We start from the raw sequence: 15,603 nt of genomic DNA, 5'->3' as shown, positions 1-15,603 counted from the left end.
TGTATTAAAGTCATTTAGAGGATAGTTAGGATTGAAATCTCCTTGCACCATCTACATCCACTCACCTGAGGTGACAAAACTCCACACCATACCATGGTTGTTTTTGTTATTTTTCTGTGCAAATGTTTGGAATGTGAGACGCATCATGACGTGGGTGAGACATTGTGCTTTGTTGTTCCATCTCTCCCTCCTTATGAGCATTGATGATGAATTTGAATGATGGCAAATTTTGGTTAGAGGGATTGTAGGGACGAATTTGGTATATGGGAAATATAGGGAAGACGAGACAGTAGTGATGAATTTGTAAATGTGTAGATTTTTGTAAATATGGGGTAAGGGCAAGGGTAGAGTAGGTAACAGGGGGGGTGACGTACGGTAGGGACGAGCTTTTCTCCGCCCAGTCTCCAGACGCATCTCGCCTTGCATTGCCTTTATTGATATGTACCCTTGTGACCTTACCCCTCGCTCACCTGTCTTCTGTTCCCCTGTCTCCCACCCGAGGACTGTGCTCTCTGGGCACTGAGGGGAGCGTGCGGGAGTCCGCCGTTGTGTGCCAGAACCCCCACAACCAGCTGCTTGCATTGATGCACCACTAATGGACCACATGTCTGTGGCTGAGCACCACTCATGGACCCCACGGGTTGGGGCATGACCCCTCTGCTGGAACCGGCCATGATGGCCCGAGATCTTGCTAGCGGACCTTGATAACATGGCACCTATGCCATACAGGTGAACCACTCATAGTCGGCCCTGTGGGCCATAAATAAAACACAATGGACACGTTCTGTGCTTGTTTTTATTATTGCAAATAGGCCACCAGCAAAGAAGAAAGACAACATCTGGAAGAACGACAATAGCCAGCAGAGGGAGCCGAAGAGCAAGACACCAGCAGGGGTTTGTTTGGGTTTTTTATTATGAACTGTGGTGACTGTGCACTGATTGGTGCTTTATGGTGTTTTGGTGCGTTTTTGGTGCTTTATGGTGCGTCGATGCAGCGCAGGCTGTCTCCCCCCCCCCCCCCCCCAAAAGAACAATCGCAGGTCCTGGGTTGCGTTTTGTAAATACAAGCACCGTCAACTGTAAATAATGCTCCCCACCGTTCATGTATAGTTTGAGAATTAATTCCGCAATTCGGTTAGCTGTGGGTGTAAATCTGTTAGGCAGGGTGCAATGCAGCAGAGGGACATACTTATTTGTGTTTTAAAACTGTCACACTCAGGGTCAGGTTAAATGTAGAGGGAACTACACCTACGTGCTACACTAAAGGTAAACGTTTAATCAGCCCGGGACGTGCCTAAGAGGATGAGGGTGCAGTGTTGTGGATTTGAGAATTGTGTTTTTTTGTGTGTAAATATCACCCTCCTAGTGTAAAGGTCAAAAGGTCGTCCCTTAGTTAGTCCATATACAATCACGTAGCAAAGCATAGATTTCCCTTTTCAGTAGTTATCTCCTTATTATGTGTATTAGTTTAAGGCTCTGTCTTCCATTAATTGACACTGCATTGCACCGAATTGAAATAAGGTAGCTCCCTTCCATTCCCAAAGCCCCCATTCCCAAAGCCTCCGTTGCCAACTGCATTGGGCGGTTTTCAGCATTTGCCGCCATTGGCCATGTGCTCCGTCTCGGGGAAGAAGGGCGTTGCCCTCCACTCGTCATGAGAAGGTGGAGCCCAGCGAGCCCCCACCAGCCAATCAGGGCTGGTGAGGCACCATCATGGGCGTGGCGCGGCTTGATCGCGACGGGCCTTATAAAAGTGTGTGGGGAGGGATTGTACCAGGAGATGCGTCAGAGAGAGAACCCGTCACGCAACGCCCCCACGAGAGAGAGGAGATACGCGAGATGAGCTTTGACTCCACCACGCAGCTTTGACTCCACCACGCAGCTTTGACTCCACCACGCAGCTTTGAATCCACCACGCAGCTTTGAGACCACGCAGCTTCGACCCGCTGCTAAGCGGGAACCAGATTGCGGTGGCATCGGTGGCATCGGTGGCCGTCGAGGTCCAGCCCAACGTCCCGTGCGGGATCAAGCTCCAGCCAGTGTCCATCTGAACCTCTCTCTCCCTCCAGCCATCCACCTCCTGCCATTCCTGTCATCATCCCCCGTGTAAGTGTGCTTGTAGTCTGTCTTTTGTCTTGTCCCTGGGTTTAAGTAAGACTGCAATAGGTAAGCTAATATTTGCACTGTGTCCTTCTGGTTCCTCCATCCTTTCTGTAATTATTTTCTTATTCTTCCTTCTCCTTGGTTCTTTTTTTATTGTGTAAATAATAGCAAGTAATAAATTATATTTGTATTTCCTACCTTTGTTCTTCTTTCCTTTACATCCGTTTCGTCCTTGTCTTTTCCCTCATTGAATACCTGTGGCACGATTTGGCCAACGTTAAGGATCAGGTCAGTGCTTGTTAATAGTTCGTGCCGCGGTTGCTAAACCACTCGGCAATTACCATCTGTCCGCGGTCGCGAACGGGGTTGCGCACATACCTCGCCGGAGGGAGCTGTGCAGCGTCAGGACTCACGTCGGTCAGTCACAAACAAGGGGGCTAATCCCCCCCCTCTTAAGGGGAAGAAGGCCGACGTAGAGATCCGAAACAATATATATATATATATATACATATATATATATATATATATATATATATATATATATATATATATATATATATGTCAAGTCGTAGATTTGTTATTGCTTAATGTTCTGTTATAAGACGTCGGTCGAATAATATGTTATCTATCTATAATTCCAGTAATCTCTGTCTGTACGTTTGTACGTTTGTACGTTTGTACGTTTGTACGTTTGTCTGTGACCGCTGTTTCTCGACAACCACGGGTCCGATATACTTTTAACTTGCCAGGTATATTGCTGGGGACCCGAGGATGTGCCTTTTCAAGGTTTCATATTAATCGGACAATTACTTACCGAGCTATGTCCAAAAAACGATTCAACCAATCAGAGAGCAGCGAACGATCGCGTGTGCCGAACGTGGCGGGCACACTCTGCCTCGGATGGCACATTTGAGAGCGTATTCATTTATTTCACGTTTGCAAACTATGTTGGCGTTAAACTATGTTTTACAACTAATAAAAACGAATTTGCGATTCATTCGCTTTCCTGCGCGTTTGTGTACGCGATGGCGATTTCTTTACCAAACTCCGGAAGCCGTTCGCTTTGGACCGAACCATTGCATGTAAATAGAGGGGGGGGATTGTCACCACTCGCAAGCCGTTCGCTTTGGACCAAACCATTTCATGTAAATAGAGGGGGGGGATATAATTTTAGATATAGATATAGTACGGGCAATGCCCTAGTGATTTAAATGTTGTTTAAAAATGCTATTTCATAAAGTTAATAAAGGGTTTTTCGCTTTGCTATAGGTTAAATGAGAAGGTACTCGCTTCGGTCGTGCTGGACAAATGGCTTTTTTGTATACGTGTGCCCTTTCGAGGCTAGATAAGTCCGGTCGTAAAATCCCTCTTTGATTCGCAGACGGCGCCTCGAGCCGCGGATGGACAAACGGATTAGGCGCGTGGAATGTGTAGCTTTATGTAGAATGCTTGGATTGCAGACATAAACCTTTTGATAGATCATTAAATTCATTAATTATATTTCATATAATCACAGCGGCGCCTGAGTTACAATAAACATGCTTCGAACTTATGTTTAAAAGAGAAATGTGAACTGAAGGTGCCTTTTGCACCTGGGACCCATCAGAGCAACCTCAGTCACTTTACGGTCTTATCAGGAACCAAAGAATGCACTCTCCCTTCAGTGAGTTACATTTTCTGCCTTGAAACCACATCTGGTCCGGATGATAAACGGTGCGTGCTGCACTCCCCCAAGATGAAAGAACGGATGACGGTGGGGGCTAGGGATAACGGTGGGAGGAACTCTCGCCAGTTCCTTTGTTCTCTCGGAGATTTTCTGATAAACGTGTTCCTATTTAAGCGGACTGTGAATCAATGCATGCAGGAAGGCTGAACGTGGCATGAGGGCGAGTCGTGCTGTAGAAGTTCGCTTCCTCCGGATCTGTATAAGTGATATTTTTAATAAAGCTTCGTCATTCTCAAACTGTTGGTGGAACTTCTTTTAAGAGCCAAGAGCTGTTTCTTGACATTTTGGTACCAGGAGTGGGGTGCAGCAACACGACAGTGACAGTCGAGGCGAATCCTGAACGACCCGAGGGGGGCTGCCTGAGGCCGGGACGCCGGCACGCTGATTTGTTTAAGGTGAGAATTGTTTTTTTATCAGAGGGCAATCCAAATTCGTACCCCCCTCCTCGAACGGGAACAGTTCGTCTCCCCTGTCACCTGTACTGCCTGCACTCCGAACAGAAATTGTAAGTAGAGGCTAATTTTCAGGCCTCAGAATGACGTGTCTTTGTTAAATCACCAGGATAACATTAAGAGTAACGCTAAAGGATAGGATTTGCGCAGGATATCAGTAAAGATAACGTTCAGTAAGGGTATCGTTATAGTTAACAAGGACGAGGGGGAAAAGTGAGGTCGGACAGCCGTAAAGGTTGAGCCAGGTGGCCAAGATCTTTCCAGGAAGGAACAGCCCAGAGACAAGATGGGGTATGCCATTGCATGCCAGGGAACGAAGGGCTGTGGCTAACTTAGAGGGCCATAGGAACATGGCCAGGAAAAGGAAAACGCGCAGGTACTAGGTAGGCCTGACAGAGGAAGCAAGCAACAGAGGTCCAGATAGAAACAGGCCAGGACCAGGTGAAAAAGAGAAGGGGCCAGGTAACCACAGGTAAGAAGGACAGAAGTGGTTTTTGAAATATTGAAATTTTAAGCATTGCAGCTATGGTTATTGAAGCTACAAGGACAGAGGACAATTAAGTAAGCAGTTAAGCAAGTAAATCAGCGGTTGATGCCGCTGGACCAGATGCCAGACCAAGACCCCCCACCCCCCCAAGACCTGAGCTCAGTCCCGGGGCTCTAGGCAACACCCCAACACCCCCGCCCTGCCTTCCCTTTTCACCTCAACCCACCCCGTCCAACCCGTCCCAAGAAAAAATCCTTTTCCTTGAATGAGAGACGTAACATGAATGAGCAAAGATTGTACATCGAGTGGCTGGAGAAAGGCATGATTTGAGTCGATCTGATTTTCGCGCGAAGTCTGGGAGACTCACTGGTATATGAATGAGGAATGAATGTATATTGGGATATTAATTGACGTGTGTATCTGGCCAATGTATTTGTCTGTATGACATATGCAAAGCAGAGGGTTTCGGTGTGAAGCTTTGTAAGTGGTCTGCTTGACGTGCGGTAAATTCAGGCCGGGAATGTCGATTTTAGCGTCTATCCGAGGGACCAGGTGAGGTCCTTAACTGAGTCCGGATTTTCAGTTGTTTGGGAGTGTTTGGGAGCGAATTGATATAAATCGGGTCAGGAAAGCCCTCGGAGGAACGTTGATATGAAGTGGTTTCTTGGAGATGGTTACAAGATGGGCTGCTTTTGTCTGTCGAGTGGCAGTCGGGCAGAAATTTGGAATTTGTTGAACTAAATTCAGAATTCGAATCGAAATGTGTGTTTGACTTGAATCGAAGAGTTCATTCATTGGCAGATATTGTGTATTGTATGTGTGGGGTAGGCCTATATCCCTGAGGCAGCTCACCTTTAGGATGATGATGTCATGTAGTGCATTTTGGGTCAGAGAGGTCAAGCGTCAGAGATCCTGTTTTTTTGCGATGATTACGAGCTAGGGATGAGTTAATGACAGCTGACTGTTCTGACAGCTCAATGTTATGACAGCTCAATGTTATGACAGCTCAATGTTATGACAGCCGACTGGCTGACAGGTGCCAAACTCATTCGAAAGGTAAACCCCGCCGTAAACGCGAATAGAGCGGCGCGCAGTTTGGTTGCCACGGCAACGGGCCTCGCAGGAAACCGCGAGGCGGGAGTGTTGGGATTCGTGTGGAGGCACGAGGGTGCGCGCCGGGACAGGGGGCGGCGTGGCGTCGCCGCGTTGAGGTGGTCGTGCCAGGCCGATCGGCGATCCCTGAATTTAAATCGGATTTTTGTCGTGTGCATTGTGAATTTTAACATCTATCCGAGGATCCTGGCGATGTTCGTTTAATTAAAGTGTGGTACGAACCTGTGGTTTCCGCCGTGCGGCTCCGTGGAAGTTTGGGTATAGTTATTGTGCGTTCGGGCAGGAGCCGAGCGAGCCGCGAGTCACGTGTGCGCTGTATGGGGGGCTCTCGGTTTTGGGCAGTTGTTGTTGTAGTTGTTGTTGTTGGATGGGAAATAAGGGCAGTTGTTGTTGAGTTTGTTGAATTGGGTTCGGAGCATGGGATTTGCTCAGAGTGCCGGCGATAACTTGCCCACTCTCAGAGGGGACGTGTCCCGCACAGGGGGAGAATACTGCTATGAGGTTGCTCGGAGGATGTGTGCCCAAATGCATTGGGGTTGTGGGTCATTACGACTTTGCTGAATGTCGGACGCTGGATGTCGGACGTTCATGTCAGACGTTCGTGTGTTTCAGGCAGAGTGCTGTGAGCCATTTGTCCAGCACATTCATGTCAGAATCAGACATGAGTCATGAGCCATGTCAGAATAGTGGGCGCCTGCGACATACATGCCATGCAATGTCACAGGAGGAATACGTTATTTAAGATGGATTCATATAAGGGGAATGCTAAATAAACGGTGATAGTACGCGAAGTATATAAAATGAGGTGATTGTCGTAGTCGAATGAAGGATTTCAAGACAGAGTAATTAATTTCCGGTGCCAACAGGAAGTCTTGTTCATACAGTAAGTAAGGTACAGTGCGAATGATGAGATTCAGAGAGATCTCTGATTGAGGTAGATTAGGTTGTCTAGAGCAGTGAGCAGATGAAATATAGAATAGCAGTTGCAAGATCAAGGTGCGGAGTGGCGGCTGGAAGATGCATCGATGCATTTGTGTTGATCGATGCGCCGGACAAAGGGTTTGCTGGCGAGCGATGCTGATAAGGTTAAGTTATTAAAATGCATATGGGTCTGGGGGCAGATAATGTGGGACAAGCTGCCTCACGGGCGCTGCAGGGAGAGTATTGGAAATTCAATAATTCGAGCAGAAATGTCACGTTTTCAACAGAACGCTTATCCGAGGAAGGAGGACGGTCGAGGTTTCAACTGTCGGTATGTGGTGTGGCTTGTGCCAAGGTGTGGGCGCGAGGAGGTTGTGGTTGTGTTCGTCTGTCTGTGGAGTTATATTTCAGGATATATTTTTCCCAGGATATTCAGGATATTTCAGGATATTTCAGGATTATATTTCAGGATGAGGCATGGATTTCAAGGAGGAGGTGTGTGCCCCGAGAGGATTGTGGATCGCGAATTGGGCACTCTGGGTGCGCACTGGGACTGCAGTTGTGTCCAGGTGGTAAGGGTGTTGCATTGTAAAGCATGTCTCCCACGGAAGTTCCTGGGCGGATTGTGACGGTTGTTGGATTCGTAGGGCGTTAGCATCTTGCGATGTAGAGCCTCAATAATGGTCGTTTGTCTGTCCGGATGTGGAGTTCTTGCAAGGACGGGGAATGTCGCCGGACTTGTATTAGTTGTGGGATGACAGCGCTGGTTACCCCAATTTGAAGTTTGACCTTTTAAAGTTCATTTGACCTTTGTTCGAGATTTGTAAGGGAAAGAGGTCAGAGGTAATTCACTAACCTTGGAAGAACGACAGGCTGTCAGTCTACTGGGTGTTGCTTTAACGGCAGGATATAGAACTTAAATCTGGAGAGAATATCGGGACATATATTGTTGGTTAAAACCGAAATCATGTACGTAATTAGTGAACAGAGAATATCGGGACATATATTGTTGGTTAAAACTGAAATCATGTACGTAATTAGTGAACAGAGAATATCGAGTTCTGTTTGTTGTTGTGATTGTCGTTGACGCCTCGATTCAGGGGACTCAATAAATAAACAGACTTCCGGTGCCGACCGGAAGCGTCAGGTACAGTATGCCTGGAATTTAATTTAACCGGGCCGAGCACAGTGACGTGCTTGATCGAGCTGTGGGGATAGTCATGTTAAATGGAGGATATTTGGGAGGATGAAGAGATGCAAGTAACATGGATTAAGTTGTGGTATCAAGAGGTGGGTGCCTAGGTATATTGCGGTTATTATAACTCGCTAATTATAGGGGGCGCACCAAGTACAGATCGGGTTGCATGGTGGAGCATGCGCAGGGTGGAACACCCCGTGTGGTTGGAGGTTGAAATGCAGTGAATATGCCCGATTTTGGCTTTGCGAGGCTCTAGATAGAAGTTGGCATTTCGATATTGTGGATTATATTGTGCCTGTCTGGAGAGGTGATGTCCTGTGCTGAGGCTGGCGACACGCCTCTGTTATTTGTCTGTCTGTCGGTCTGATTGTAAGTCTTTGGTACTGGGAGGGCTAATTGAGTGCTCAGGCGTCATTGTTCCATGGAGGCAGGTACTGTGTACCTTGGGCCGAGTTGGGCCCAGGTACTCATGGGAATGGATCAAACCCACAGAGAGAAATTCAGTCGCTGAGGTTGCCAGAACTGAAAATCGAACTCTGGGCTTCTCAAATGGTCACAAAATTTGGACATGGGGAGATGGACAGGACAACAATGGAGTTTATATGGACTGGTTTGGGGCAGTTTCAATCTGACGATTACAGAGTGTTTTGTTCTGTTCACGAAACATGTAAAAATTCATGGAGTTGAAGTGATTTGCAAGAAGGCAGCAGAGTCAGTACTGGGATACAACCTCGTCCAGGGGTTTTGGTCCAGCTTGCAAGGAATCCAGGGGTTTGTTTCAGGGGTTTTGGGGAGGTTTTGGATGCAAAAATGGGATGCTGTGCTCATCTGGATGTAAAATTAATACTGACTACTAGCAGATATATCCATCAAGGACGGGGAATGATGTGCAGTGTGATTGGGTAGGAGGTAAAGGCCATAAAACACCAACCCCATGAGGAACGAAATAAATGGAGACGTCGACAATCACATGATGGTTGGGATTGAAGAACAACCTACTGGGATTTCATGATGTCACCCGGCATGGTGAATGCGTTGATAAAAGTCTACTTTTGACTGGACCAAACGAGATCAAAGTTGGAAGTAAATCTAGATACATAAGGTGTGAAATATAGCATAAATAAGCTATAGGTAATGGAAATATGGCAGTGTAAGCTCGCTGAGGAAGAGTTACCTGTAGTAGGGGACGTAACAGATGGGTGGATTATAATGACGGGGGAGCGCAATAGTATAAGAGGCGACTGGGAAGCGCAGGTCTCAGAAGGGAGTAGTCAGCTTCGATGATGCAACAGTGTATGAGTGAGTAATTGTGATCTGTTTAAGTGTAAGAGGCGGTGGAGATGGAAGGAGGTGATGAAAGCGTGGATGAGGGTTTCTGCAGCCGTGGAGGAAAGGGATGGACGGAGACGGGCGATGTTTTTAAGGTGAAAGAGGCTGTCTTTATGATCTGTTTAGTGTAGTTGTCAAAGGAGAGGGTTTGGTCAATGAGGATGCCAAGATTCCGGATGTGAGGGAAGGTGGATACTGGAAAACCATCTATGTTGAGGGCAGAGTTATGGGTGGTTGAGGTCGTTGTCGGTTGTGGTTGATCCGAAGCCAGAATTTTATTTCAGTGATGCAGTTTGTCAGGATAGAGCGAATTGTGGTGATTAAGCTGTTGTAGATGCTGTCAATTTTGCTTTGGATGAATGAAAGGAAGGAGATGCAGTTGTCTACTCTGAATGACAGGTGGTGGTATCCAGGGCGCTGAGGAGTTTGTTCACGTTGTAAAGTTTGTTTATTTATTTGTTTATTTAGTTTGTTTATTGTAGAGAAGAGTGCTTTTGGGATTCCGGAGCCAGAGTGGATAATTTGAGAGTAGTAGGCGGAGTAGAGGGCATCTTTGCAGTGCTGTAGGTGGTCCTTGTAGGCTTGGGAGTGAACTGATTTGGGTTTAATAGGCACAAGCTGGTCTAAGCTGAGGTGAGGAGGATGAGAATGTTGAGGTTGCCGGCGTCAGAGGAGAGAGAAGGTCGCTGGTGATTTTGAGGAGAGCAGTTTCAGTACTGTGGCTGGAGCAGAATCCGGATTGGAATGTTTCATATAGATTATTGGCAGAGTGGTGATGTTTGAGTTGAGTGGCCACAGCACGTTCCAAAACTTTTGACAGAAAGGGTAGGTTGGAGATGGGTCTGAAGTTATTTAGGGTGTCAGGGTTTAGTCCAGGGTTTTTCCAGAATGGGGGTGAAGTTTCACGAGTTTTTTGGGGAAATCGGTATGTGAAGCTGGATTAAGTTGGAACCGCTTGGTGAGCCATGGAGATGGATTGGATGTTTTGTTGTTGATTGTCTGGGAGTTCGGTTGTTGCATTGCCAAAGGTTTCTGTGTGGTGGACACACTCGTTGGCTGTCGTCTTGTGTGACGTGGGTGGAGATGTATGTGGCTGTGTGTGGCTGCCTGGAGTCGGGAAGGCGGCTACAGTGGTTGATATTGGTTGTGGATTGTCCGGGGTGCTTCGATTTGCATAGGGGGTGAAGATTGGGATATTACATTATTTTGAGTAAGTATTGGCATGAGTAATTACATAAGTAATTATGAGTTATTATGAGTAATTAGTGGTATGAGTATTAGTTATGAGTAAGTGATTATTTTAGTAAAGTTACATGTTTCGCTGTGTTGTGAATCTGCGGACAAGCTAGTTTGATGGGTACCCTGGGGTCTTCGGCGTGTCTATGTGTTTGTCTGTCTGTTACACCGGACTCTTGAATGGGTTTTCATGAAACGAATTTCAGACATAACAGTGAGAATCTATGTTGAGCGAATCACAGTGGGTGAGAAAAACATTGTGTGTGACCAGACACCAGAACTGACCAGAATTGGAACTGGAATTAGACCAGGTTATTTCTATTATTTGTTTATTCGTGAAAATAAATAAATAATAGGGGGAGGTTCATGGAGGTTAATGGTGGCTTGTTTGTGGTAATTCTAGTTGAAACTCTAGCTGAAGTAATTTTCGTTTAATTTTTATTTTTTATTTATTATTGATGTAGGAAACAGGCAAATGGGATGCTGAGAAAAGGTGTTCTATGAAACTATGAATTGAATGAATTGAATCTATGAATTGGAGACCTGGAGACCAGGTGTTCCCAGGGCGCTTGTGGACCAGGTGTTCCACCAGAGGAAAAAGACCAGGTGTTCGTGGAGCACTTCACCTGCAAGAACGCCTTGGAAAAGGTGGAAGGGACCAGTCCAGGTGTTGCTGACTACACCAACGGCAGTCTTTTGCGAGGGCAAGACCTCGTGGATCCACGCCACGCACTGTAAGTTGGCCATACAAGCACCAGACACTACACCACAGCAACCACAGTAAGGATGGGCCTAATCATAGGTACGATACTATTGATAGCGACAGCAGCTAGGGGAAGCTCCGATTCCAATAGATGCGAAAACGAAACCCGACACCTCACCGTAACATGGGGACAAAGAGTATCACTACCATGTTTCGAACAGAAAGCCCTGCACACAAATTGGGTAAGCGTAAAATGGCTAGCACTGTCGGCAGGGCCTGGACGCGTTGGCATTGTACTACGAAAGCAACGAGAGTTCCGGGAAAACGGGCAAGCTAGCATTGAGACCTTGGCCCAACCAGGATACAAATGGGGAACCCCTGATTTTAAGCTACAAACACGCACGCGCCTAGAGAAAGGCATGACTATGCAGGTCCGGTGCAGCGTCTGGACCCCAGGAGCGGCCAGTGGCGAAACTAAACACACACCATGCATCGAATACATACTCACGCCACACCCCCAGGATAAGGCCCCAAAGAAGGGGGAAAACACATATTGGAAAGTGGCCAGGGAGGTGGCAACAATTCAAAATAGGACACACTGCTGGTCGTGCATGCACTTTCCCCAAGCAGGCACCACAGGAATACACATGATAGTGCTACCTCTGTCCCTCAATGACCTCTGCTCACAACCTATCGATTCCCCATGTTTAGTCACCACGCTGGAAAGAGAAGGGGTTGACAACGGCAAGAGTTGCAATCGACAATTTAATTATCGCCCGTCAATGATTGCCCATGTGGCCGAGAGGCCTGCCCCCGTCTGGGTCAAACCACAGAAAGGGACGGTCTGCCTCCAGGGTTCCGGCCACTTGCGTATGGGAGAATCAGAATGCGCCTACACTCTCCCCGGGAAGCTGGGACAAGGGAGCTCGGGGATTACATTACGAATAGTACTGCAAGATAAACACAACCACAACATAACGGCTATAACATTCTCTAGGGGGGTTAGTAGGATTAATGGGGTGGTAAAGGGACTCCGGTGCTTATCCACCCACCTGGTCCCACCCCATGGGACAATGTTTATATGCGGCGACAAGGCTTACCCCTATTTACCAAATAATTGGGGGGGCACATGTTATCTGGGTTCAGTCCTTCCTGACGTTGCGATACTGGATGAGCTAGACCCAAAGTCCTTGGACAGGCGTTATAAGAGGTCAGTCATGAACGAAGATGGAACCACTAAACTACACGGGAGCCTATGGGAAAAGGTGTTTGGTTTCTTCTTCCCAGGAGCGGGCACAGTCATGGATAGTTTCCGGATAGATAAATTGGCTTTGGCCCTAGAAAAGGTGGCAAACGACACCGCTACGGCTCATGACATACTATTGGATACGGTGATTCACATGCGTACAATGGTGATGCAGAATCGGGTGGCTTTGGACATGCTCCTGGCAGAGAAAGGAGGGGTATGCGGAATAATAGAGGGAAAATGTTGCACTTACATACCTGATCCGTCTGAAGGAGTGTCAGCCGCAATAGTGAGACTAAGGGAAACTAGCCACGCCCTGACGATCGATCGGATCGCGCGCGAAAATTCTTACAAATTTAGCTGGCTCACTGACTGGTTCCGGGGATGGACGGGCACCATAGTGAAGTGGTTATTGACCGCACTGGCTGTGATAATTGGGGTAGTAATTTGGGGGGCACTAATGAAATCTCTAGTCCTCCTCTGTATGAGAAAGTATTTTACAGGATGGAAATTGAAGAAGCCGCCGACAACGACTATGGTTCTGACCACAGAGGCCGTCGACCTGAATGGGTCCTTCAACGAGGCAGATGTGACCGGCGCTCCAGAAAATTGCATTGATTTTTGTGATGACTGTGATACTTGTGTTGATCCCATGTGGGAACTGGCTGCTGCCTGTAATGGTGTCTGTGATGACTGTGATACTTGTGCTACAAACCCCTTGCGTGTACTGGCTAACGCTGCTTATGTATTACAAGCTGACAGCTGTACACCCCCTTCCGACCCAACTATGGATCTGATTGCGACGCTGGGTCTGGCGGTCGAGGGACCCGACGTGGATATCCTAGACCCGCAAGCCGACCAGGCGCCCATGGGAGACTTTGACATAAAGGAAGTCCCTCTCTTTGCTTCATATGTTTTAAGTTCAAATGCTTCAAGTGAATCGGATTTTTACGCTCTGTACCCTGACCAGGAAAATGAGACACAAGATACTGACGACATTATGTATTCCCCAGAACAGCAGCACGTGAGAGATCTCATGGGCATGATCGTTGATTAACTTCGAAGATCTGCAAGGACCGCGTCTGCAAAGGGTGGGGGGAGCAAGTCCCGCAGGGGAGGTGGTGGCCCCCTGGCGGGGCAGAACCTCATCTGGATCAGACGCCTTCGTTGTGGATCCGAAACGTTAATGGACTTTCATGTTCTGAGCCCTCGGGTTCCAAGCACGCACCACACGACACGTTCCCCAAATGCACGGGCGAGGCGCTATGGGCGCACGGTATGCCCTTGGGAGATACCCGCATTACACGATTGTCTTTCAATAAAGCCCGATGTGGCACGTTGTCTCTTGAGATACTTTGTCTCGACGAGACAAGAGGAAGGAATGTCAAGTCGTAGATTTGTTATTGCTTAATGTTCTGTTATAAGACGTCGGTCGAATAATATGTTATGATTTAAATGTTGTTTAAAAATGCTATTTCATAAAGTTAATAAAGGGTTTTTCGCTTTGCTATAGGTTAAATGAGAAGGTACTCGCTTCGGTCGTGCTGGACAAATGGCTTTTTTGTATACGTGTGCCCTTTCGAGGCTAGATAAGTCCGGTCGTAAAATCCCTCTTTGATTCGCAGACGGCGCCTCGAGCCGCGGATGGACAAACGGATTAGGCGCGTGGAATGTGTAGCTTTATGTAGAATGCTTGGATTGCAGACATAAACCTTTTGATAGATCATTAAATTCATTAATTATATTTCATATAATCACAGCGGCGCCTGAGTTACAATAAACATGCTTCGAACTTATGTTTAAAAGAGAAATGTGAACTGAAGGTGCCTTTTGCACCTGGGACCCATCAGAGCAACCTCAGTCACTTTACGGTCTTATCAGGAACCAAAGAATGCACTCTCCCTTCAGTGAGTTACATTTTCTGCCTTGAAACCACATCTGGTCCGGATGATAAACGGTGCGTGCTGCACTCCCCCAAGATGAAAGAACGGATGACGGTGGGGGCTAGGGATAACGGTGGGAGGAACTCTCGCCAGTTCCTTTGTTCTCTCGGAGATTTTCTGATAAACGTGTTCCTATTTAAGCGGACTGTGAATCAATGCATGCAGGAAGGCTGAACGTGGCATGAGGGCGAGTCGTGCTGTAGAAGTTCGCTTCCTCCGGATCTGTATAAGTGATATTTTTAATAAAGCTTCGTCATTCTCAAACTGTTGGTGGAACTTCTTTTAAGAGCCAAGAGCTGTTTCTTGACATATATATACATATATATATATATATATATATATATATATATATATATATATATATACATATATATATATATATATATATATATATATATATATATACATATGTATATATATATATATATATATATATATATATATATATATATATATATATATATATATATATATATATATATTTATATGTATATATATATATATATGTATATATATATATATATATGTATATATATATATATATATATATATATATATATATATATATATATATATATATATATATATATATATATATATATATATATATATATATCCAGTCACGTGAAAAAGTAAGTACACCCCATGTAAAGTTTTGACTTTTTCAACATATTTCAACATAAAGCTATTTGATCTTCATTTCAACAATATTGATAGATAAAGGTGATATAATATAACAAATATCATGAAACATTTACATTTTGTAGTCCTTTGTATAATTTAAATAAACATAAATGCAAATTTCGCATGTGGAAAAAGTAAGTACACCCCTACATTTATCACTACTTCAAATACCTAAAATTAGAATCAGTTGCACCAGCTCAGGTGCAAATGATTAGAACATCGATAGAGAGGATCTTGGAGGAATCTGTCTTATTTAAACCTCAGACATTTAGTTTGGTTTGCTCTTTGTTGTTGAAGTGTGTGGCATCACCTTGCCTAGATCAAAAGAGCTCTCTGAGGCCTTCAGAAAGAAGGTTATAGATGCCTACGAATCTGGGAAGGGATTAAAAAAGATCCCCAAACAATTTGAAATCAATCCTTCGACTGTGCGGAAGATCATCTACAAGTGGAGAAGATTCCAAA

Source organism: Myxine glutinosa, chromosome 3 (assembly GCF_964187855.1).
Source record: "Myxine glutinosa chromosome 3, kmMyxGlut1.1, whole genome shotgun sequence".
NCBI classification, from domain to species: domain Eukaryota; kingdom Metazoa; phylum Chordata; class Myxini; order Myxiniformes; family Myxinidae; genus Myxine; species Myxine glutinosa.
Note: the sequence above shows the minus strand (reverse complement) of the source record.